We start from the raw sequence: 25,493 nt of genomic DNA on the forward strand, positions 1-25,493 counted from the left end.
CTCTCCTAACAGGCAGTGGTAATAAATTGCGTGTGCGTGGGGTAAAGAACGATAACTCAAAAGTAATTCCTATCGACTGACCCAGGCATAATGCGAAGTGTGAGAAGAATTCTACAATACACGGCCCATGAAACCCTCGTGGAAACTTTGCCGACGTGATCCAACAAATTAATCAGTGGCCGGAGCGGGCGCAGTATCACCGAATTCAGCGTGGTGGAGCGGTGTCGTTGTGCGGACGTCGGCCGACCTCGTGGTGTTGCAAGGCTGTGTTCGACTATTCACTCCTAGCTATCTTGCTCAGTACATAGCTGAACCAAAACTCCCTATATCCAAGCTCAATCGTTCCATTTGCTAAGCCCTAAACAGCAGAGATGCTCACTCTTTCTCAGGCAAGCTGAGTAAAGTCGCCATGTCCGCACTCTAGGCAAGCTGGGAACAGAAGGCCACTACAGAGACTTCTCACAGTCCACTCTTCGCATCGGTTTCCCCTCCAGCAAAATCACTGACGCCAATTGCAGCGCAAGTCGCGTTAATTATGCATCGCTTCCCAGCGCTGACCAATGCCTGCTCTGGGAAGTGAACAAATTCCCACAAAAAATTTCCCTTCCTCTCAACTTCTGCTATTTAGCTCCTCCCAGGCCACCCATCAAGGTTAGCGTCTGCACAAACACCAAGTTTTCCGGAATTCTGACTCCCAGGAGAGTACTTCAAATTCCTTGGTCCTACGTTCCCATCAGAGGCCAGCGTATTTCATTCTGTCGCTCTCCGCCTGATTTACTTCAGACTCTGCAGACCGTGAATTCAGCGTGAAGTTGCTATAGTCACGAACACGCATATTTTGACCTCTGTTGACCACTCCACCGTAGCTTTGCGCAGCTTTCTCGCATGTTTCACGGAAAACGGGATGACGGACATTTATCAACAGGCATACAAGTTCTCCGTCTGCTTCACGGTACACCAGCATGGGGTCAACCAACCCTCCTCACTGTCACTCATCTTAAGGCGGCTGGAGGCCGTGCCCCGTTACCACTTTCTCAAGAGTTTGAGCCACCCTAAGCTGCCTGTTGTCGCTTCCCTTCGCCACTCCCCAGCCGCGCACCGTGGTCAACTCGAATACTTCCCTGGGGTAAACTAGCCTCCAGTAAACCGACGCATTTCCACAAAGTTTTCATGTCATGTGAATTACTTTAAAACCATCATCCGACATTAATTATTCAAATACGTCCATACTATACCCTCCACAAGATGCATTGTGCCTTGTCAGTCATTTTTGTTCAGCCCTACTGTTTGCTCAACTTGCCATCTTACAACCTTAGCTGCGATGATCTGTCATCTGCATGGCTGCTCTCGCCCACTGAAATTCCTATAAAAACTAATTAAGCCTTTGCTGATTTTTCCACCAGAAACTCTCTATGTTTCCTGTTATGCGAAAAAACATGAACTCATCCCTAGTCTTGGAATATGGCGTTACGCACGCACATGGCTGGAGCAGCATCCATATTAAAATGCCTTCTCAGGTCCTGCAAGAACAAATAACTAACTGACTGGTTCGTTTCTCCCCCGTTGGAGCTCAACGACGCTACAGCTAATATCTAGTCCACGAAAATTTCGCTCTTGTCTTTCTCCTTGCCGATCTGTCTCCCCCACCTGGGTTCTTTCATTCTCCACGTCACGGCTTTTTTCGACCAATGGGAGTGTACCTCTTATTTTGTGGAAACACTCTCTCCCAATCACAAGATCCCTACCATTGAACTGCGTCAAAATCTCGGCACTTAACTCCTTCCTAGTTCGTTCCCGCCAATCGGATGTTTTGTGACCACTCCAGGCGCCTAAATGTTACATGCGTCCATCACATGTGTACCATTCGCAGTTCACGTAATCAGCTGCTTCGCTGGTTTTCTTCATGTCCATTTGGAATTCCGAAACGCAGTTTTCTAAAGCTTCGTTCTGTCCTACTTCTGGCAGCCCGTCACTTGTTCTCCAGTATGCGTCACCTGCCTGGTCGCTGACTCCCACCGTGGGACGCCCCTTAAGAGGTTTTCGTGGTGTCTCCCATGGTGCGACCTCTCCTTCTGCCCGTGCCCGCTTCCACACAAAAAGTGTCCTCTCGCTGCTTGTTTCACCTTCTGCTCATTGACATGCGCTATATAGGAGCGATGTGTTAATACCGTCAATTGAGTGTCAACCCTTTTGCATTATATACTTGCAAATATATATTTGCAAATCTGCTCATTACTGCCGAAGTAAGTTAGGTGTCATATTCATCTTCCCGTTAACGATGTACAAAACGCTTATGTAAGGTGCGAATTGATCTTCATTTATTCTGCCACCTGACACAGCTGAGGGCAAAGCGGCTCTCTCCCACACAGCAGCGATCAAATGTTGACAAAGCAGGGCACAGTAACTGCATGTCTTTGGTCCTTGACGTCAGAGTTCCGTGCCAATACTGGCACCTACAGACAAGTCATGACACTGACAGTGCTACAACGCAAATCCTATAAAGTTGTATACTCACACGATAAATAGTTTGCTGTCTACGCTGCCTCAAGTAGCCAATGTTTAACTATAACCAACCTGTACATGAAGGTGCGATCAGCAGCAGCTATCAGATTGTTCACTGATGTTGATGCTCTATACCTATCAAAAAGTGTTGTCGTTGCACGATCGTAAGGAAATGTAAAAACATATGGACAAAATTTCCACTTGGTGTAATGAATGTGAACAAATCAAAGGTAGCGTCTGTAACAAAGACAAAAACCCTGTATTATATGACTACAAGACTCGTGGTGAACATCTTGGTCGATATGAAGTAACACGATCACGTGAATCAGTGTTACCGAAGTTGTATGGAAGACTTAGCTTTGTTGGAAGGGTTCAGGTAAGGTGTGGTGTATCTGCAATGCAAATCGTGTAAAAGAAATTACTGTGACCAATTCTACAGTACTATTTCGGTGTCCGGGGGTTCATAGAGGCTTGATAGACAAACGTGGAACGAATTCAGAGACGCGCTACTAGGATCGCAACAGGTCAGCACAGTCAGAACGAAACTATATCATTAATACGTGGCCAACAAAAATGGGAATCCTCGGAAGGAAGGCTTCGTAGTTCAAAAATGGTCAAATGGCTGTAAGCACTATGAGACTCAACATCTGAGGTTCAAAAAATGGTTCAAATGGTTCTGAGCACTATGGGACTTAACATCTGTGGTCATCAGTCCCTAGAACTTAGAACTACTTAAACCTAACTAACCTAAGGACATCACACACATCCATGCCCGAGGCAGGATTCGAACCTGCGACCGTAGCAGTCGCGCGGTTCCGGACTGCGCGCCTAGAACCGCTAGACCACCGCGGCCGGCTCATATGAGGTCATCAGTCCCCTAGACTTAGAACTAATTAAACCTAACTAACCTAAGGACATCACACACATCCATGCCCGAGGTTGGATTCGAACCTGTGACCATAGCAGCAGCGCGATTCCAGACTGAAGCGCCTAGAACCGCTCGGCCACAGCGGCCGGCTGTTGAATAGTTCTCGCGGAACAGTGTTGGGTGCATTTATAGACTTGTACCCAAAGATGACTGTGTATGAATCCTGCTGTCACCAACGTGTATCTCGCCTACGGATTATGAGAATGAAGCAGGAAAAATATCGATAATACTGGTACGACGTGCGCCCCACCATGCACTGCGCAGTGACTTGCAGAGATGCCGATGTAAAATCAACTGATCATCAGCGATAAAACACTCTCATCGACAAACAGAAACGACGGATGCAAAGCGCACAGTGAGTACGTACTTGCTTGCTATGGGGACAAGTGAAGTCTTGCATGCGCAAGTCAATATCTGGCTCTGTTACTCACTGTTATAAGTTAACTTAAAAAACCATACTTCGGAAAAATAGTCCAGTCAAAGAAGGAAAACTTGCGTAGTCTCATCGGATTATGGAAGGACGGGGAAGGGAGTCGGCCGTGCCCTTTGAAAGGAACCATCCCGGCATTTGCCTGGAGCGATTTAGGGAAATCACGGAAAACCTAAATCAGGATGGCCGGACGCGGGATTGAACCGTCGTCCTCCCGAATGCGAGTCCAGTGTTTAACCACTGCGCCACCTCGCTCGGTGACTGAGAAGTAGCGGCTCCAATTACGAAATCTGACAACGGCCGGTAGAGCGGTGTGCTAACCACATGCGCCTCTATATCCGCCTATGGCGCCTATCGGCTTAGGATGAAGCGGCGGCCGGTCAGTAGGGCAGTGACTCGGCAACGAAAGTTTGCGAAAGTTTGTAAGCAGAGGAGACACGGACGGCGGTTCACCCTACAGTAGATAAGGGTTGCAAATGGGGAAATCCACTGAAATAAGCGACACTGATAAAGACCAGATGTTGGCGTGCTACTGTCGTGAACATCTACGGAAAGATGTAGGACAGTGAAACTACGACTAGCCGCTAAAGGGTGGGACGTCCGCGACTATTCACAGAAGGTGGGGTGTTGAGGCTTGCCTGTTCCGTAAAGTAGGATACATGGTGACCTGTGGCATCTCTGCCGAAAGATCACAATGCTGGCGTGCACACAAGTGTTTCAGAGCACAGTGCTCATCGTACATTGTTGAACATTGAGCTCCGCAGCAGACCACCCCTATGTGTTGATCCAACGACATCGTCAACTACGATTGCAGTGGGCACGGGAGCATTGGGCTCCGGTCGTCGATCGTTAGAAAGATGTCGGGTGATCTGGTGAATCACATTTTTGCCACACTAGGACGATACTCGTCTCCACAAACACCATCATAGAGGGGAAAGGCACCTAAAAACGTGCAGCCCGCCACGGACACAGGCTGGTAGGAGCAGTGTTATGCTGTGGGAGACATTCTCCTGCGCGTGCATGGAACCTGCGGTAGTAATTGAAGACACGCTGACAGTTGCGAACCACATGCGTCCCTTGATGTTCGATGTCTTCCCCGACGGCGATGTGACAAAGTCAGCTTTCAGCACTGTGATTGTCCTGTCTCGGAGCCAGGACCGTGCTACAGTGATTTGAGGAGCATTGTATTGAACTCCAGTTGATGTCTCGGTGGGAAAATTCGCCTGATGTAAGTCCTATGGAACCCAATTGGGTCGCTATAGAGCGCCATCATCGCGTACATAAATCAGCGGCCCGTTATTTAAGCGAATTACACAACCTGTTCGTAGTAGACATTTAATGCCACACACCTTCACAAACCTACCAACAAACGTCGGATTCCTGATACGCAGTGTCGATCAAAACACGGACAATCAAGCTATTAAGCACGTGGTCTTCATGTTTCGGCTCATCAGCGTGTTTTCCACAAATTTCGTTAGCTCGACATGAAACACAGATATCAAAGTAACAGTTTTTTCATAATACGGGGCCGCAGCCATCATATATTTCTTTAAAGTCAGTACCGCCATTGGACTGTTGTATATTTACAGTGTTACACTTACACAATCACGACTTCAAAATCATGATTGTGTAAGTGTAAATGTACTACTATAAATATACAACAGTCTAATGGCGTTACTGACTTTAAAGAAATCAAAGTAACAGTTATGCACAGAATCTGAGTAAATCTATGCACAGTTTTCTGCACAGCTAGAGCAGGAGTTGATTCTTAGCGACCCTGCATGGCAGCTGGAGTGTTCTTCTACGAAATGCAGCCAACCTCACTAAGAGCGCTGCTAGATTTTCAGTTTAGAATCAGAGTACACTTCCCCGGCATTTCCCGCCCAGTTTTCTTATGTGAGCACACGAAATAACTTCACTGACTTTGTGTCAATGTCGTGGGGTTATTTTCAGTTTATTAAATGAGTACTTTCTGCAGTTGTTGAATGCGCTTTTATGTGAAATGCGCTCCCTTAAACAATGACTGAGAGGTGTTTAATTTGTAAGTACAGTGTTGTCAGTGAACTTTGCAGCGTTCGTGGGAAAGGGATTGGATGGCAAACGTAGCACTTTGCTGCTGTCTTTAGTTGACACCTTATTGTAAAGCTATGTGATTGTGTTGTAGTCACTTAGTGGTGAATTAATTAATGACCAGAATGTTACTTCACTTCTTTCGCAGTTAGCCGTGTTACTGGTAGACTCCATAAATCTCTGACATTCAGGAAATGTAGAATTGGCTGCGTTGGGTGGTACCACTCAACGCGCATCCGCAGCATATCTTCCAAGGTGGGTATGAATGTGTCTGATGGACTTATCATGTTCAAGTCTAGAGCAGTCAGCCTTGACTTATATTGAAAAATCTCAAGTTCCAAAACACCTAGGCGTTACATAGGGCTGCAATTCAAGCCTCTGCCGTCCTCAGATGTTGGGAGAGGTGAAGCTCGAGAGATTCACTTGTTACCTGTCATGCTGTGAAAAGTGATCGAGACAGTGATAGTGGTGACAATGAAATCGACGTCGTCGAATACGTATAGACAGATGACAGCTCCAGCTGTTTAGTTTACTTCTATAATAGCCCACTCAACAAATACAAGTAAGTAGTCACTTAATAAACTGAAAGTAACTCGGCTACATGATCACGAGCTCGCTGAAGTTTTAAAGACATCTGGACAAGAAATGCTGAGGAGATACAGTCACTCTGTACGCAGTCCGGAACCGCGCGACTGCTACGGTCGCAGGTTCGAATCCTGCCTCGGGCATGGATGTGTGTGATGTCCTTAGGTTAGTTAGGTTTAAGTAGTTCTAAGTTCTAGGGGACTGATGACCACAGCTGTTAAGTCCCATAGTGCTCAGAGCCATTTTTAGTCACTCTGTAAATAGAAAATCGAGTAGCGCTCGAAGTGGAGAAAGTTGCACTTCCTGGAAGAACACTACAGCTGACGTACAGGCTGACTAAGAATCAGTTTCCTGAAACTTCCTGGCAGATTAGGAGACGAGATACTGGCAGAAGTAAAGCTGTGAGTAGCGCGAGTGAGTCGTGCTTCGGTAGCTCAGATGGTAGAGCACTTGCCCACGAATGGCAAAGGTCCCGAGTTCGAGTCTCGGTCGGGCACACAGTTTTAATCTGCCAGGAAGTTTCATATCAGCACACACTCCGCTGCAGAGTGAAAATCTCATTCTGGAATCAGTTTCCTCTTTAGCAGAACAGACCCAGTGTGCAGAGATTTTCGTATATTATGTCATTTTGCATTTCTTATGTTAGTGTTATTGGTAATTCAGACCTGCATTCCATGTAGTGTTGGCGCATGTGTGAGCACTGCGCCGCAAGTGATTCATAATGCGCGCTGTGAAGGCTCAGTGTAAGGTTGTGAAACAGCCTGTAGTTGCTTCGTGACGTGGTGGGGTAGACAGACTGAGAAATCACCTGCTCGGTCATTAGTTTGATGATTTATGAAGAAGGGCAGTGAATGAACGCAATTCGGCAATCTGCCATCCCTCGTACTTGTACACCACACATCTACATCTATATCTATACTCTGCTAACGACCGTGAGGCGCTGGACAGAGGGCTCTTCCCATTGTACGAGTTATTAGGGTTCTTCCCGATCGATTCACGTAAGGAGCGCGGGAAGAATGATTTTTTGAATGCCTCTGTGCGAGCTGTAATTATTCTAATCTTATCCTCACGATCCCAATGTGAGCGATACGTGAGAGCTTTTAGTATAGTCATAGCGTCTTTATTTAAAGCCTGTTTCAAGAAGTTCTAGGGATAGTTTACGTCTGTCTCCAAGAGTCTGCAGTGTAGTTCGTTGAATATCTTTGTGACACTCTCCCAACGATCAAACAACCATGCCACCATTCTTGCTGCTCTTCTCTATAAACGTTTAACATCCCCTATTAGTACTATTTGGCACGCGTTCCCCACACTTGAGCGATATTCTAGAACAGGTCTCCTTTCTAGATAGATTGTACTTCCACAGTATTTCACCAAAAAGCGTAGTCTACCGCCTGCTTTACCTACAACCGAGCCTAGTGATCATTCTATTCCACGTCCCTACAAAGTGTTACACCCAGGCATTTGAATCAGCTGACCGATTCCAACAGTGGCACAATAACATTAAAGAATACTACGTTTTCTCGTTTTGTGAAGTGCATAGTTTTACATTTTTCAACATTTAAAGCAAGTTGCCAATCTTTGCTTAACTTTGATATCTTTTCAAGATCTGACTCAATATTCATGCAGCTTCTTTCAGACGGCACTTCATCGCAGACAGCTCCTTCACCGGCAAAAAGTCTGAGGTTACTGTTAATATTGTTTCGAAGGTTATTAATATACAACATGAACAGCAAGCGACCCAATGCACTTCTCTGAGGTATACGTTACGTTACTTCTGTGGTGTCACCGCCAGACACCACACTTGCTAGGTGGTAGCTTTTAAATCGGCCGCGGTCCATTAGTATACGTCGGACCCGCGTGTCGCCACTGTCAGTGATTGCAGACCGAGCGCCACCACACGGCAGGTCTAGAGAGACGTACTAGCACTCGCCCCAGTTGTACAGCCGACTTTGCTAGGAAAGGTTCACTGACAAATACGCTCTCATTTGCCGAGACGATAGTTAGCATAGCCTTCAGCTACGTCATTTGCTACGACCTAGCAAGGCGCCATAGCATTTGATATTATTTTATATTGTGGTTATAACATGTACCGTCAAGAGAGATGTTCTACAATTGTGGATTAAAGTTAAGTATTACATCAACTACGTACTTTATTTGCTACTATTAATTACTTTACCTTGTTCCAGACCTCACGCCAATCTGCGTGAGCTTAACGCGTGCCTTTCGGCTACCTCCGAGTGGCTTGGCTGTCTTGCCACGCCACTACAACTTCTACATCTGACGATGTGTCAAGCAGAACACTACTGTTACGTCCGGACATTACGGATATGATTTTCCTGCTCATTATCTGCATTAAGTTACATTTTTATACATTTAAAGCTAGCTGCCATTCATCACATCGACTATATTTTGTATCCTCCTATAGTCTCCCAACTTCAACAGCTTACAGTACACCACAACATCATCAGCAGACAAGCACAGTTTGTAACCCAACCTCCCCACCAAATCATTTATGTACAGGGAATAATGGCTGTCGTATCACACTTTCCTGGAGCACTCCTCACGATACTCTTGTCTCTGATGAACACTTGCCATCGAGGGCAACATACTGGCTTCTGTTACTTAAGAAGTCCTCGAACAACGCACATATCTGTGAACCTATTCCATATGGTCATACCTCCTTTAACAGCCTGCAACCTTGTGAAACGCTTTCCGGAAACCTAGAAGTGTGGAATCTCTGTTGTCCTTCATCCATAGTTCGTAGTATACCATGTGAGAAAAGGAAAAGCGGAGTTCCGCACGAGAGATGCTTTCTAAAACCGTAGTGATCCGTGGACATGCGATTCTCGGACTCAAGAAACTGACAATGTGTTAAAGGATACTGCGGCAAACCGATGTTAGGGATATTCGTCTATAATTTTGCGGGTATGTTCTTTTGCCCTTCTTATATAAAGGAGTCACCCGCGCTTTCTTCCGGGCGCTGACTTTGCGCTAGGCGTGAGACCCGACGAATGCCGTAGAGTGCTCTTTGAAAAAACGAACTGGAATTCCCTCCGGACATGGAAACTTACTTGTTTTCAACTCTTTCAGTCGTTGCTCCACGCCAGGAATGTTTTACACAATGTCGCCCATACGGGACGTTAGATGGTTAAACGGTGGTATGATTGGCATGTGCCGTCTAAGGAATGGAGCACTATACAGAACGACGATTTGCAGCCTTGGCATCAATTTTCAGAGGGATTCAACAGCATCAGCGTTCTCGTGAAGATGGCGGACAGTTGGATCGCCGAAAATATTGAACCGTGTTGATTTTAGGACCTGGCAACGTACCTGAGGAGACTTTCAGCCCTAATATAGGTCTGATGTACCCTCTGCCACGCAATTCATAGTGGTTTGTAGAGTGTAGATGCTGATGTAGAAGAGTGTTCCCAGATTTCAGGAGTGGGCAACTGCCTCCTCTTGTATGCCCCTCCTCTTGGTGAAAGCCTAGTTCCAAGCATCATCCAGAAAAGACATGATACGTGAATTGGAGTGGCAATCATTAAAACAAGGGCGTTTTTCGTTGTGACGGTATCTTCTCATGAAATTTCAATCACCAGTTGTTATTTTGTCTAAAACTGACATAGTGAGACAGTGGAGGCGTACACCTAATGTAGGTTGATTCTTACAAAGAAGAAGACAGCAACCAGCCACTATTAATAGTACTATTTATTTAAGTAAATAGCGCCGTAACCGGTTTCGAACTGACAAGTTCATCATCAGACGATTGTTCACAAGATATGTTACACGTGGCAAATACTTGTTGGTGTGTGTGGGTGTGAGTGTGTGTGTGTGTGTGTGTGTGTGTGTGTGTGTGTGTGTGTGTGTATGGTGCTTTGCACAATATGGTGATGTGCAAATCATACAAGTGTTGCATACATTTTTCAATATCTGAAAAATACAACCCTGCAACTTTACAACAAAATTGCGCGGAATTTTCGATGACACCAACAGACCAAGAATATTTCGCTACAGTGGAAGAATAAAAATCGAAAACTGACGATTATATAAAGTGCATCTTGTAAATCTTGTGAACAGCCGTCTGATGATGAACTTGTAAGTTCGAAACCGGTTACGGCGCTATTTACTTAAATATATAGCAGTATTAATAGTGGCTGGTTGCTGTCTTCTTCTTTGTAAGAATCAACCTGCTTCAATCACCAGTATTCTCCTCCGATTGCGAAAACGTTCTCTTGGCACCCAGCTTCATACGGAGAAATAACCAACACGATAAAATAACAGAAATCAGGGCCCCGCACAGGAAAATGTAAGTGCTCGTTTTTCCCGCGCGCCGTTCGAGACTGGAACGGTAGAGAGACAGCTTGAAGGTGGTTCATTGAACCCTCTGCCAGGCACTTTATTGTGAATAGCAGAGTGATCGCGTAGATGCAGATGTAAATTCCACGAGTGGGCAACTGCCCCCTCTTGCGGTCCCCTCCCTCCTCGGGGACACCAAATGCTTCAAATGGCTCTGAGCACTATGAGACTTAACTGCTGTGGTCATCAGTCCCCTAGAACTTAGGACTACTTAAACCTAACTAACCTAAGGACGTCACACACATCCATGCCCGAGGCAGGATTCGAACCTGCGACCGTAGCAGTCACGCGGTTCCCGACTGTAGGGGGACGCCAATGTTCCGAGTATTGTCCAGAGGAGATGGAGATCCCAGGAGTGGGAAACTGCTCCCCCCCCCCCCTTGCCCCCCCCCTCCCCTCTCCCGGACGCCTCTGTTCCGAGTATTGTCCAGACCCATACAAGAACATATCACCAGAGAGCAAATTCTGCCGGATTTCCAATTCGGATTCCGGCAGAACCACTCTGCCCCACAACAGATCATGAGAGTGGTTGAAGCAGCCACAGAGGGCTTCAACCACAGAGGCTACTGCGGGATAGTGCTACTAGACATAGCCAAAGCCTTTGACTCAGTATGGCATAGAGGGCTACTCTACATGTTGTACACTCAAGGGTTCCCCGGGAGTATAGTTAAGCAGATCAAAAGCTATATCTCGAACAGAACTTTCTCTGTCAAAGTAGAAACAGCCACCTCCACCAAGAGGCGTATTCGTGCTGGGGTGCCACAGGGATCGGTCCTGGGGCCCGTTTTGTACAGTCTGTACACTGCGGACACACCAACGGCCCCCCTGGTGCACACTGCTCAGTACGCTGACGATACAGCCTTCTACACAAGAAACACGAACAAGGACTTGGTCATCCGTAGGCTACAAAGGGTTTTAGATGACACGGAAACTTGGGCCCGTCGCTGGCGAATCACCATCAATTCTGAAAAGACGCAGGCGATGCTGATCACCTGTAGGCTCGGAAGGCGCGAACCTCCTCAATGCCCCCCCCCCCTCCACCTTCACCTAAACGGAACCCAACTCCCCTGGCGCAGAACCGCCAAGTATCTTGGCGTAACCTTGGACTCTCGTCTTACGTGGAAACCCCACATAGACGAGGTCCATAGGAAGGTCTGCGCCAGAATGTCCATCCTGTACCCAATCCTCAACTCATCCAGCTCCCTTTCCTGCTCAGTAGGAGTGAACGTATACCTGGCCCTGATCCGGCCACTCATGGAATACGCGTGTCCTGTCTGGGGATAAGCGGCGAAGCAGCACCTGGACAAACTCCAGAGGCTGCAGAACCGCGTCCTCAGGAGGGCACTGTGTTTACCCCTTGGATTCCCTATCGACGATTTGCATGCCGCTGCGGAAATCCCACTCCTGAGAGAGCGTTTTCAAGACCTGGCAAGGGCCTTCTATGAAGGTACTTCCAGGTCGGGAAACGCCCTCATCCACTCCCTAGGTCGGTATGACACGTCCCGCGATAAACACAATCGCCCCATGACGATCTTCGACGACTAAGTCGAAGAGAAAAATCCCAATATCCATTTCCAAATCCTGCTCCTACCCTAATTACTACAATTATCTCGCCAAACCTCAGGCAAGTACCAGACTCACACAGAACAATCATCACAGTTCACAGACACCAAAAAAGTACAGAAATAATCACACACACAAGTACACAGGGGAGTAAAAGCCGAAAGGCTACAAACTCCCCCTCACACTTCCCCAAAGTGGGGAAAGTATTAGATGAAAGCTGGCAGAGGAGACGGACGCCAGAACACTGACAGGTAGAGAAGGGTGCGCAGCCGCGCCGCCTTCCACAGATGCGGGCAGCGTGTTGGGGTCGGCCGTGGTGAGGTCCGGTCGCTCGTGAGGCGGAAGTGCGTGGTGCGTGCCGCGTGCTGCGTGGGAATGGCCGGCGTTCCCAGCGGAGCAGCTGAGTGACTGAGTGAGTGAGCGCCGGCCGCCAAAGTTCAGGGTTCAGGCCGGCGCTGGCCGGGGCTGCACTCGGCGTCCGCCACGGCCGGGGTTGCCAACCTCTGCGCCGGCGTGACCTTGCGGGCTGGCGGCGGCCGGCCGAGGGCCTGCATCTCGTGTCACTGACTACTCGCTCCAGCCGGGTCCGCCCAGCACAGCACAGCACAGCGGAGCTACGAGCTGTGGCAGCAGGGCGCGGCGGGGGTGAGCGGATCCTCGAGTCCCAGCAAAACATAACGAGGGAGGTCACTTTCATGTGCCATGTAACATACCTCGACCAAACTTGAACCATACACAGAAAGAACCCTCAGGTCCCACATCCACCCCCAGCCCCACCCCCAAAAAAGGAAAGAAGGAAACTACACACCGATCTCGCCAAAAGCAGAAGCGATTGATTCTTGGTGTTGTAGCAGGTGACAAAAGCCGTGGGACACTTCCTAATATCGTGTCGGACCTCCTTTTCCCCGACGCAGTCCAGCAACTAGACCTAGAAAAGATTCTAAAAGACGTTGGAAGTCCCCTGCAGCAAATTGAGTCATTAAATGAAACAATAAGTTTACTGTTACCAGTCACCGTTTCATTTATTTCCACGACGCATTTCAAAGGTTTAAACCTCCATCATCGGTTGGATTTACAATAGTTAGTATGACACTTGTGTGTGTGTTGCGTTACGATTTTGTGGAACTTGTGGCACTGTCTAGTGGAGAATAAGCAGTACATATTGTAACCTCCCCGCGGATTTTCTTTTTAATGTCAATAATTAAATGGAAATGGCAATACAGCCAAATGTTGTTGAGCTCCCACAAAACATCGTTAAACTGAAATAAAGGCAACTGTACCTTCGCTACAAAAATATTGAAAAATAATGGCCCAATGTAAACTCGCCACAAAAATTAAGAAATGAAGATTGATCATTAAACCCACAATAATAGGCCAGCAGCGCTGACCTTCAGCCCTGTGAAATTATTAAACCTGGTAAATTGATTCTGGGAGGAAAAGCATAGGAAATATTCTTTAAATTCAAATGAATCCTTTTCTTTAAAACGATTACTTTGAAAAATTATTATTGGGCCATTTCTTGAACAAATTCATTACAATTAACATACATTATCTGATGTGCGCAATGCTGCTTCATTACCTTCTTTAACAATATACCTCGTCCCGAACCGTGACCAGAGATGCAAGGAGAGCACGCCGCCGACCCATGCCGACGCCCGCTCTGTACAACCGTCCACTCGCTACTACTGTCTACTGACTACATCCTCTCGCGACTCCCTACTCACAACAACTGTTTCTGCCGACTCGCTACGTACTACTGCGATAAATAACTCTCTGGTCAGAGATTCTGTCATGCCTCGCCATCGCTGGTACTGCATACATACGCGTTTCAATATGAATTGTGTTGGGGAGTCCGCCCCCGTTAGCTGAGTGGTCAGCGCGGCGGAATGAACGCCAAGGGGCCTGGGTTCGATTCTCGGCTTTGGCAGGAGATTTTCTCCGCTCAGGGACTGGGTTTTGTGTTGTCTTCATCATCATTCCTCATCCCTTACACGCAAGTCGCCCAATGGGGCGTCGAATGCAATAAGTACTTCCCCTCGGCGGCCGAACTTCCCCGAAGGGGGGCTCTGGGCCCACAATGCCGTGTACGCTCATTTCCATGTGTTGGGAAGGGTACTCAGCTTGGGTAGCTCGTGCAGCGATGTTAAACATCGTGCTGTGATAGTGTAATGGTTAGCATTTCTGCCTAGCAAGTAAGCAAGACCTGGCTAGGTTCGAGTCCCGGCCGCAGCACAAATGTTAATCCATTTCTTCTGCTGCTAAGTAAAGGCTTATTGTTCCTTCTGTTTCTGAAAAGAATTCGATGTTTTAATTTTTCCTCTTTTTTTCCAATTTTCCTCCGCGTTTGCTCAGTTTTTTCGATGATGGATCTGAAATTAAATTTTTCTGTTCTTTGCCGCCATAACAGGCCGTCTTATCTTGCCTAATGGTAAGAACGGCCCTGGCACCAATACATTTTCCTGGAGCACGCTTGAGGTTACGAGTAATGGCTCAAAATGTAGAAAAATGAAATTTAATGCGGATGAGAAGGATAAAACAAACTCGTAATCCTCAGACACAGCACTAGTAGTATCCTGCTTGACTCAGTCACATCGTTTAAGGATCTGGGCGTAACGTTGCAAAGCGATACGAGAAGGAAAGAGCGTGTAAGGATTGTGGTAGGGAAGGTGAGTGGTTGTCTTGGATTTATTGAGTGTGGATCATCTGTAAAGAAGACCACATGTAGGACGCTAGTGCAACCTGTTGTTGAGTACTGCTCAAGTGTTAGGAATCTGCACCAGGTCGGGATAGAGGAAGACACTGAAGCAATTCAGAAGCGGGCTGCTAGATTTGTTACCGGTAGGTTCCAACAACACACAAGTACACTGCTGGCCACCGTAAATGCAACACCAAGAAAGACAAGAGGTAGCAGAACAAAATTTATTTTGTAGATATCATGTTGACCAAGTATCAAATGATTACGTTTACAGACGTCTGTGACATGTGGTTCCTGCCAGAATCAGTAGCCAGAGTAGCCGCCATTGTTGGAGATCACCGCTGCCACACATCTCGGCATTGAGTCAAAGAGACGTTGGATGTGTTCCTGGGGTACAACAGCCCAAGCAGCTTCCACACGTTGCCAAAGATCATCTGGTGTGGCAGCTGGGGATGTAATCTGGGTCACTCGTTGAGCAACCATGGACCACATGTTTTCTATCGGCGAAAGATCCGGAGAACGAGCCGGCCAGGGAAGCACTTCAATCTGGTTATTGACGAAGAACCTTTGGACAATGCGTGCCACGTGTGGTCGCGCATTATCCTGTTGAAATATGGCTGTGGCCGAGCCCTGAAGGTAAGGAAGGACAACTGGCTCCAGCACCTCGGATATGTATCGCCGGCTATTTAAAGTACCGGCAATGCGTACTAGAGGCGTGCCAGAGTAATATCCAATACCGCCCCATACCATAATACCCGGTGCAAGACCAGTGTGGCGGTGCATAATGCAGCTGTCCAGCATCCTCTCTCCACGGTGTCTCCACACTCGAGTCCGACCATCGTGGTGCTGCAGACAGAAGCGTGCCTCGTCAGTAAAGACAACGTCATTCCATTCTGCCGTCCACATCCGTCTGTCATCACACCACTGGCGACGGAGACGTCTGTGGTTCTGCGTCAATGGTAGACGAAACAATGGACGTCTTGCGGACAGACCACTCTGCTGTAAACGGCGTCGATGGTACGCGCAGACACTGGATGATGCGTTACAGACGCAATGTGCTGTGCTATGGTTCGAGATGTCACTGAGCGATCCGTCACTGCCATGCGCACAATTTGCCTATCAGCACGTGCAGTGGTGCACCGAGGTGAATGCGATCGACCACGTCGGTCCGTCGTACCCTCCTGCATCCAACGGTCACATATCCGCATTACAGTTGTTTGGTTTCATCCAACACGACTAGCGATTTCTCTGTATGATAATCCATAATCTCGGTAAGCCACTATCCTTCCTCTGTCGAACACGGATACTTGATCAAACGATGTTCGCTGTTGTCTACGAGGCATAACTGATCGTCTTGTGAAACAACCACAAGGTAAACACACGTGCCGAACGTACACTCGTCGAAATCGCCAAGCCTTAAATGGCGCTATGAGGTGGCGCCACAGGCGCGCGTGATGTGCATCTGCGCTGAAATTCTAATCAGTTGCATATCTCATCGCTGCAAACCCAAGGTGTAAATTTCACTTGATTCGGATGCTTCCTTCAGGGTGTTGCATTTACGGTGGCCAGCAGTGTATTAGGGAAATGCTTCGGAAACTCAAATGGGAATCCCTGGAGGGAAACCAACTTTCTTTTCGAGGAGGCAGTTGTAACTGATTGCAGAACTATCCCACTGCTGCCAACATATCATCGTATGCATCACGACAATAACATATGAGAAAGCAAAGGTCGCAGGGAGGCATACAGACAGTCGTTTCCTCGCTCTGTCTGCAAGTGGAAAAGGAAAGGACTAACAGTGGTACAAGGTACCCTGCGCCACGCATCGTACGGTGGCTTGTGGAGTGAGTATGCAGATGTGGATGCATATGTACCTATGTCAGCAATTCTCAGATAACGCGTTGCGTCCTCACTACCAAGAAATCTTGAATCCGTCAGAAAATTTGGTTTGACACACGACCGTACTATTTCACAGTTCTTTAAGTCGTGGTGTTTCTCTGAAAAGGGAAGCTCCCCATCCCACCTCCCACAGATTTAGTTGTATGGCCCAGTGGATAGCCCGTCACAAACTGAACACATGTCAAGCATGAAAACAGGAAGAAGGTGTACTGAACTGTGAAAAAAAAAGCAAAATATAAACAGTGAACAGTCCAAAAACAAGAAGTACAATAAATAGCAGCTGAAATCCGCAGCGGCGTCTTTGGTAAGTCGTCATGGTGTTGGACTGGCAAGCGGGAGAGCCGTGTTCGGAACTCGTTTGTGCCGTTTATTTACTTTTTGTCGCAAAGTCATGATCTGTCCAGCCGGTCATTGAAATGTTCGTTTTCTTTCTGCAGTCTTGGCAGTTGTCATACTATACCCTTTTTTAGAATATAAGTCATTTGGAAGGAATACGTTGCCGTCGCAAGTAAATGCGATGAGTAGTGAGAGCAGGTGAGATACCAAATAGACCTTTTACAGAAATGAAAACAACAAATAAAAGTAACTTCCTGGCAGATTAAAACGTGTGCCAGGCCGAGACTCGAACTCGTGACCTGCGCCTTTCGCGGGCAAGTGCTCTACCATCTTTTTTTTTAAATTTTTTTTAGACGCTACTCCCTTTTTTTCTTTTTTTTCCCTACCATCTTTTTTTTGCGCCTAGAACCGCTTTTTTTATTTTTTTTATTTTTTTGTTAGTAACAATAATATTTTATTTATTCATTTAATTTTAATGTCCCAAAAGAAAAATCATATATAAAAAAGAAGGGAAAGAAATATAGGGCTGAAGTGACTTCCTCGTCACTTCACTGGGAGTACATCCTATCCCTCGAAACAACGTAAACCTGGGACTCCCCACCGCTTCGGGGGGTTATGAAACATGCTGCCTAGAAAGTTCGCAAAATGCGTTTTATATTTAGAGTGGCGTCGGATGATTTCGTGTTGCTCTAGTAGATAATGCCAATAGTCCACGCCCGATATCAAGGTCCGCGAGAGCACGTAGTGCGATGCGTGTCCTCCAATCCTTCGGATTGCCGAAGTTTTTTTGTGAGGGGAAAAATACAGCGTCAGGGAAAAATGAAGCGTCCGTCGTGATCGTTGATTCGTCGGTGCGTCGGAGGAGGGCCATGATGCGTTGCGTCAGCCGCCAGACATCCTTTGCCTCACCGCACTGCAGGGAATGTTCGTCGGTGTCGTGCATGCCACAATCCATCTGAGCTACCCAAGCACGACTCAAGATCCGCTCATACAGCTTCAATTCCGCAGTACCTCGTCTCCTACCTTCCAAACTTTACAGAAGCTCCTCCGCGAACCTTGCGGAACTAGCACTCCTGGAAGAAAGGATATTGCGGAGACGTAGCTTAGCCACAGCCTGGGAGATGTTTCCAGAATAAGTTCTAATCTGCCACGAAGTTTCATATGAGCACACGCAGCAGAGTGAAAATCTCATTCTGGAAACATCTTTTAATCTGCCTGGAAGTTTCATATCAGCACACACTGCAAAGTGAAAATCTCGTTCTGGAAACATCCCCCAGGCTGTGGCTAAGCCACGTCTCCGTAATATCCTTTCTTCCAGGAGTCCTAGTTCTGCAAGGTTCGCGGAAGAGCGTCTGTGAAGTCTGGAAGGTAGGAGACGACGTACTAGCAGAACTGATGCTGTGAGGAGGGGTCGCGAGTCGTGCGTGGGTAGCTCAGATGATAGAGCACGCGCCCGCGAAAGGCAAAGGTCCCGAGTTCGAGTCTCTGTCTGGCACACAGTTTTAATCTGCCAAGAGGTTTCATATCAGCGCACACTCCACTGCGGAATGAAAATCTCGTTCTGGGGACAAATAAAAGGTTTAAACTACGTTACAACAAAGGAATTCAAGAGTCAAGACTTTCAAAACGAAACGCAACGTTAAAAACATATGCTTTAACAGAGGACAGAAAAAATGTGTGATAGTGAAACTGTTCCGTTCATTTGTTGCACCTTATGTGACAAACTACTATGTTTTCGTCATTTCCTTGGGAGTCATCACATTCAGATTCAGACGAACACCTATTCCGGGCAAGGAGACATATCTCACTTACTCACCAGTCGTACAAATTAGGTACGTCGATAAGAGATTCCTATCATATGACACTCGTACTGTCACCAATGCCGTGTATGACACACCAGACGTGTTTGCCGGTGGAGGATTCGATTGACTTGTCGCCTTGTCATCAAACGTTTGCGGTTCTCATTCGAAAGCCATTTCCTTTCGGCTGCTAATATACACTACTGGCTATTAAAATTGCTACACCACCAAGATGACGTGTTACAGACGAGAAATTTAACAAACAGGAAGAAGATGTTGTCATATGCAAATGACTAGCTTTTCAGAGCATTCATACAAGGTTGGCGCCGGTGGCGACACCTACAACGTGCTGACATACGGAAAGTTTCCAACCGATTTCTCACACACAAACAGCAGCTCACCGGCGTTCCCTGGTGAAACGTTGTTGTGATGCCTCGTGTAAGGAGGAGAAATGCGTACCATAACGTTTCCGACTTTGATAAAGGTGGGATTGTTGCCTAACGCGATTGCGGTTTACCGTATCGCGACACTGCTGCTCGCGTTGGTCGAGATCCAATGACTGTTAGCAGAATATGGAATCGGTGGGTTCAGGAGGGTAATACGGAACGCCGTGCTGGATCCCAACGGCCTCGTATCACTAGCAGCCGAGATGACAGGCATCTTATCCGCATGGCTGTAACGGATCATGCAGCCACGTCTCGACCCCTGAGTCAACAGATGGGGACGTTTGCAAGACAACAACCATCTGCACGAACAGTTCGACGACGTTTGCGGCAGCATGGACTATCAGCTCGGAGACCATCTCTGCGGTTACCCTTGACGCTGCATCACAGACAGGAGCGCCTGCGATGGTGTGCTCAACGACGAACCTGGGTGCACGAATGGCAAAACGTCATTTTTTCGGATGAATCCAGGTTCTGTTTACAGCATCATGATGGTCGCATCCGTGTTTGGCGACTTCGCGGTGAACGCACACTGGAAGCGTGTATTCGTCATCGCCATACTGGCGTATCACCCGGCCTGATGGTGTGGGGTGCCAGTGGTTACACGTCTCGGTCACGTCTTGTTCGCATTGACGGCACTTTGAACAGTGGACGTTGCATTTCAGATGTGTTACGACCCGTGGCTCTACCCTTCATCCGATCCCTGCGAAACCCTACACATCAGCAGGTTAATGCACGACCGCATGTTGCAGGTCCTGTACGGACCTTTCTGGATACAGAAAATGTTCAACTGCTGCCCTGGCCAGCACATTCTCCACATCTCTCACCAATTGAAAACGTCTGGTCAATGGTGGCCGAGCAACTGGCTCGGCACAATATGACAGTCATTACTCTTGATGAACTGTGGTATCGTGTTGAAGCTGCATGGGCAGCTGTACCTGTCCACGCCATCCAAGCTCTGTTTGACTCAATGCCCAGGCGTATCAAGGCCATTATTACGGCCAGAGCTGGTTGTTCTGGGTACTGATTTGTCAGGTTCTATGCATCCAAATTGCGTGAAAATGTAATCACATGTCAGTTCTAGTATAATGTATTTGTCCAATGAATACCCGTTTATCATCTGCATTTCTTCTTGGTATAATAATAATGGCGTGTGACGAGGGCCTGCCGTCGGGTAGACCGCTCGCCTGGTGCAAGTCTTTCGATTTGACGCCACTTCGTCGACTTGCGCGTCGATGGGGATGAAATGAAGATGATTAGGACTACACAACACCCAGTCCCTGAGCGGAGAAAATCTCCGATCCAGCCGGGAATCGAACCCGGACCCTTATAATTGACAGTTGGTCGCGCTGACCGCTCAGCTACCGGGGGTGGATGTGTAGCAATTTTAATGGCCAATAGTGCAGTAGTCGTGTAGAATCACATGTCATTATAGGTCCCTAAATTACACTTCGCTGTTGCAAACTAACGTTACACCACGACACAAACTAAAATTTGAATAAACGAAAAGCGAAAAAAGAAAAAAAAAAGAGTTGGTACGTAGAAGGTCAGAACACAGCTCGCCTGCTTGGCAGTGCAATATCATGACCACTTGTGACATCGGTTGCTCTATACGGCACTTTTTGTTCTTGGATCGTTCACTGTTTCTATTTATCTTTCTTCCTGTTTTCATGCTTGATCTGGGTCCAGTGTTTGACGGACTGTCTGCTGGGCGCTCTTACCACTAAATCTGAGGGGACTAAGGTGGGGAGTTCCCCTTGTGAGATGCCGGAGTGTTCGCGGCACCACTGGCAGGGCGTCTCCGTGAGTCATTCGTTTGCTTTTAGTAGGAATGGAGCCCACGCCCAGTGCCCACCGGCAGGCGCCAGCCAGGCCGGTAAGCCAGCCGAGGTCAGAGCGAGCTGGGGAAGGGCGCGCCCGGCACTAAAGGGCCCTCACCCGGCACTCTTAGCGCCCTGTCGTTCCGTTTCTCCTCGGAACGATCATCTGTTGCGGAGCATGCTTTCCAGCCAGGGAACCACAATATTCGTTTCGAGGAAACGCAAGTACTAGCGGCCACGAGCGGATATTACGAAAGGCTCTACAGGGAGGCAATCGAAACCGCTAAACACCCAAATAATTTCAACCGAAAGGAGGAGGGCGTCAAATTAAACGGTATATGGATGCCGGTGTTAAAGAAGATGTGTACCACCCGTCCACTACTGGGTGATGGCAACGGCGATCGACGGCCAATTGCACTGACGTTTTCAAAACACGTGACGTCACGCCGCGGCGCGGGGGCGCGCGGACACGGAATACAGCGGCAGTCAGTAGCGAGCCAGTGTGTGTGTTGGACCTTCCACCGAGCTACGGACCCCCTTGAAGATGTCTCCTGCAGTCGGAGACGAAACGTTGGGAATCACCACAGATTTCATCAACCGACCACGGCATAACAGCCCGGATAATTACAATGGACATGATATTTCCGGCCGTGAAAGTCTACATTTTAGTATAAGTGAGTTTTTACCAAGTCTGTGTTCCACCAAGCGCTGACGGAGTGTTACATAATTGTCTTTAGGTAATATTCGACGGTTTTGGTCGCGTGTGCATTTATAACTGGTAAACCAGCCACAAAAATATATTACGTAGTTCTGCAAGTAATATACTAATACGCGGGCATTTCATAAATAATGCATACGTTGGTATTGCTGTGGATTGTTTCATGCAACAACAATGAAAATTACGACAGATGTAGTTGGGAGTATGAGGAGAGAGCACGTGTTTCTGTTTTTTCACCGTTTACCCTAACATAAAATTGGCGAGAGCCAGAAGTGCACCCTGCGGGGCTCCCAGGTGCTGTGACTATTGAAGATCAGAAGTCGTACGTACATCAAGATCGAAACTTTATCTTGCAAACCCGCGACAGAAATCCACTGCGCGTTAAGTGAAGTTTACTGCGATTTTACAGTGGATTGTAGTGCAGTTTCACGTTGGTTTTATCGTTTTCGTGGTTGTCGTATGAGCACAATCGTTAATCCCAGACCCAGAAGGCCAAAAACGTCAACAGATGAATTAAGTGCGAAATTTTTTCAGATGTTCATGGAGTAGAACATCGCAGTGCGACTTGAGCTCTCTGAAGCCATGAGAATCCGTATTCCGTATTCCGACAAATGATACGAAGAAGAAAAATTCTGCGAGATGGATCCCACACTGTTTGACTGCCGAAGAAAAGCGAAAACGCCTGGACATTGCAACCTCACTCAAACAACGCATCGACCGTGGTTGTCAACGAGTCTTGAGCTGAACCGTAGTTCAAATCACAGTCGAATGTTTAGATAGTTTCAGATTCTCCACGACCAAAAATATTCCGGCGCCTCCAATCAAAGCTCAAGCAAATGATGATTTTTGCTGATGATCACCAAGGAATCATCATGACAAAGTACCACGTGCAACTAGTGTCACAGCACTGTATTACCGTAACTTTATCCAAAACCTGTGCAGAAAAATGCACGAAACGCGATCTCAGTTGCTCGAGGCTTGGCCACTATTCGTTCTTCACGACAATGCTCACCCGCATATCGGCAATGTTGTAGCCCAAAAATCGTTCTATTAAGGATGGGAAGTGTTGACGCATCTTTCCTACATCCCGGACATGAATCCACCTGACTTCGATTTTTTGCCGAAGTTGTTAAACACATGAGTGGGCGTCATTACCCTTCTCTGGAAGAGCCATTCGACGGATAACAAAAGCGGTGTCCTGGATGGAAAACAGAGCTTCGACGGATAAACAGAAGCGGTGTCCTGGATGGAATAACAGATATTCCGAGAGTCGTAGAGAAGCAGGGAGACTATATTGAATGACTGTAAAGAGATATTGGAAAAAAATAAACGTGTAAGTAACAATAATATTAGTGTGCATTATTTATGAAACGTCCCTCGTACAAATTGGTGGCTCTGAGGACTATGGAACTTAACAGCTGAGGTCATCAGTCCCCTAGAACTTAGAACTACTTAAACATAACTAACCTAAGGACATCACACACTTCCATGCCCAAGGCAGGATTCGAACCTGCGACCGTAGCGGTCGCGCGGTTCCGGACTGAAGCGCCTAGAAACCGCTTGGCCACTCCGGCCGGCTGTCCAAATTGATTCGGAAGAGATTCGTGCATCTTTACGCGGAGAGGATAGAAGTGCAGTTGGTGCTTTCCGCTAGCGGGTTATTGCCATTGTTGTTCCATTTACCGGCTATGTGCCTCATTATTATTCAAAACTTTTAATGTTAATGTATAAGCATTCTCTTTTTACACTTAAGCAAAGGGGGGTTAGGTGTATACATGATTATCTCACAACTTGAACAGCAGAGCCTCCAATCCATCCGTTTGCCCATTTGCTGACTTCTCCCTGCTGAGAAGCATCTAGTTGCAGCTGTGCTCGGAGTCCCTAGAAGCGGCAGCTACGCAGTGTACCCGGGTCTCTGCTTGTCACACACGCAGCCGGGAAACCCCTGGGGAGCTGAGTAATGGTTTCTCGGTACCGCAACTGCGCAAGGATCCCGCTTCTAGATGACGTCAGGACATAGCAGGCTGCTGTACGAGTCGGAATGGATATAGGAGATTTGCTTCTGTGGACCCCTGTTTTCCATTTACGCAATGAATGTCGTTTGTTTTAATGGGACATTGCACGTGAAATTCGTTGAAATTTGACAGTTTCTGTTTTCTATACCCTAATGTACTTTGGAATTTCCAGAAAATTTTGGTATATAATACATTAAAATCAGACAATTGTGAGACCTTCAAATAATATTTTGAATGATGACGTGTGACTGTCAAATTTCGCGCCTACGCATATACTGCCACTTACGCAGTCGTATCTCGGGAACTACAGTGTCAGGAAGGCTGTAAATTGCTTTGTTTTACGCCTACTGCTACGTCTCAGAAGTTGGCATTACGAATAAATAAATCAGTCCTTTGTTTCTGATACTAGTTTTCGTTGAAAGGAGTGTGATTATCGGTTATTTCTGTAGTGAGCTAACTTCTATTGCTTTTTAAACGTAATAAAATGTCTAAGCGTAAAAGTAACTTCAAGAAACGGTAACAGATACGTGAGGCCTGCATTTTCTTTTGAAGTACTTGAAAACACGTGTGCTATCAGTGAAGGGAACTACGATAATGTTTCTGAAGTGACTACGCCTCCTAGTGCATTGAAAAGGAAAGTAACTTTAGAAATGGGTGACGGTGGTTTCCAATAAAATGAGTCACAAAATTCGATAATTTATCATTGGCGGCAAAGGACATACAATGTCCCGTTAAGTTCCTTTTACACGACCGACTTACTTGCCTCAAATGGCTACTCGAGGCAAGTGCATCTACTTCAGCGCCCCTGTCGTTTTATTCTGGTACTGAGTCTCGTCTGTTTTGAGTAGTCATTTTCATTTACACGTCATAGCCAAATTTCCCGGTGTTGTGAGATATCTCTGCTACGCAGTTTGGCATTTTAATGGTGAAAGTGAGGTGATGAGGGACCACCCTTTTTTACGGAAAAATCGAAATATACTAACAAAATGTAGGTACAAACAATGACAATAGAGTTTATTAACGACAGAAGCAGAATTCATACTGGAAGTTCTTGCCAAGGGTCGCGAGGTAAATTGTTCAGACTCTCGAGGACTGAAAAAAATAGGAAAAGTGTCATCCAAACATTTCAGTACATATACATTTATTTGCTTGAGAAAATATGTACTTGCAGATTCACCAGACGACATGTAGACTGCAGTAAATAACACCTTTGTATCTCGTTTTCTTGCGAAGTGCCGAATAAAAACGAAAATGATTTTGAATTTTTCATTGTTGACATAATTGTCATTAAATACGTTTATCCATTTGCGTTCTTACTTATGCCTAGAGTAGGAGGT

Source organism: Schistocerca piceifrons, chromosome 6, assembly GCF_021461385.2.
Source record: "Schistocerca piceifrons isolate TAMUIC-IGC-003096 chromosome 6, iqSchPice1.1, whole genome shotgun sequence".
NCBI lineage: Eukaryota > Metazoa > Arthropoda > Insecta > Orthoptera > Acrididae > Schistocerca > Schistocerca piceifrons.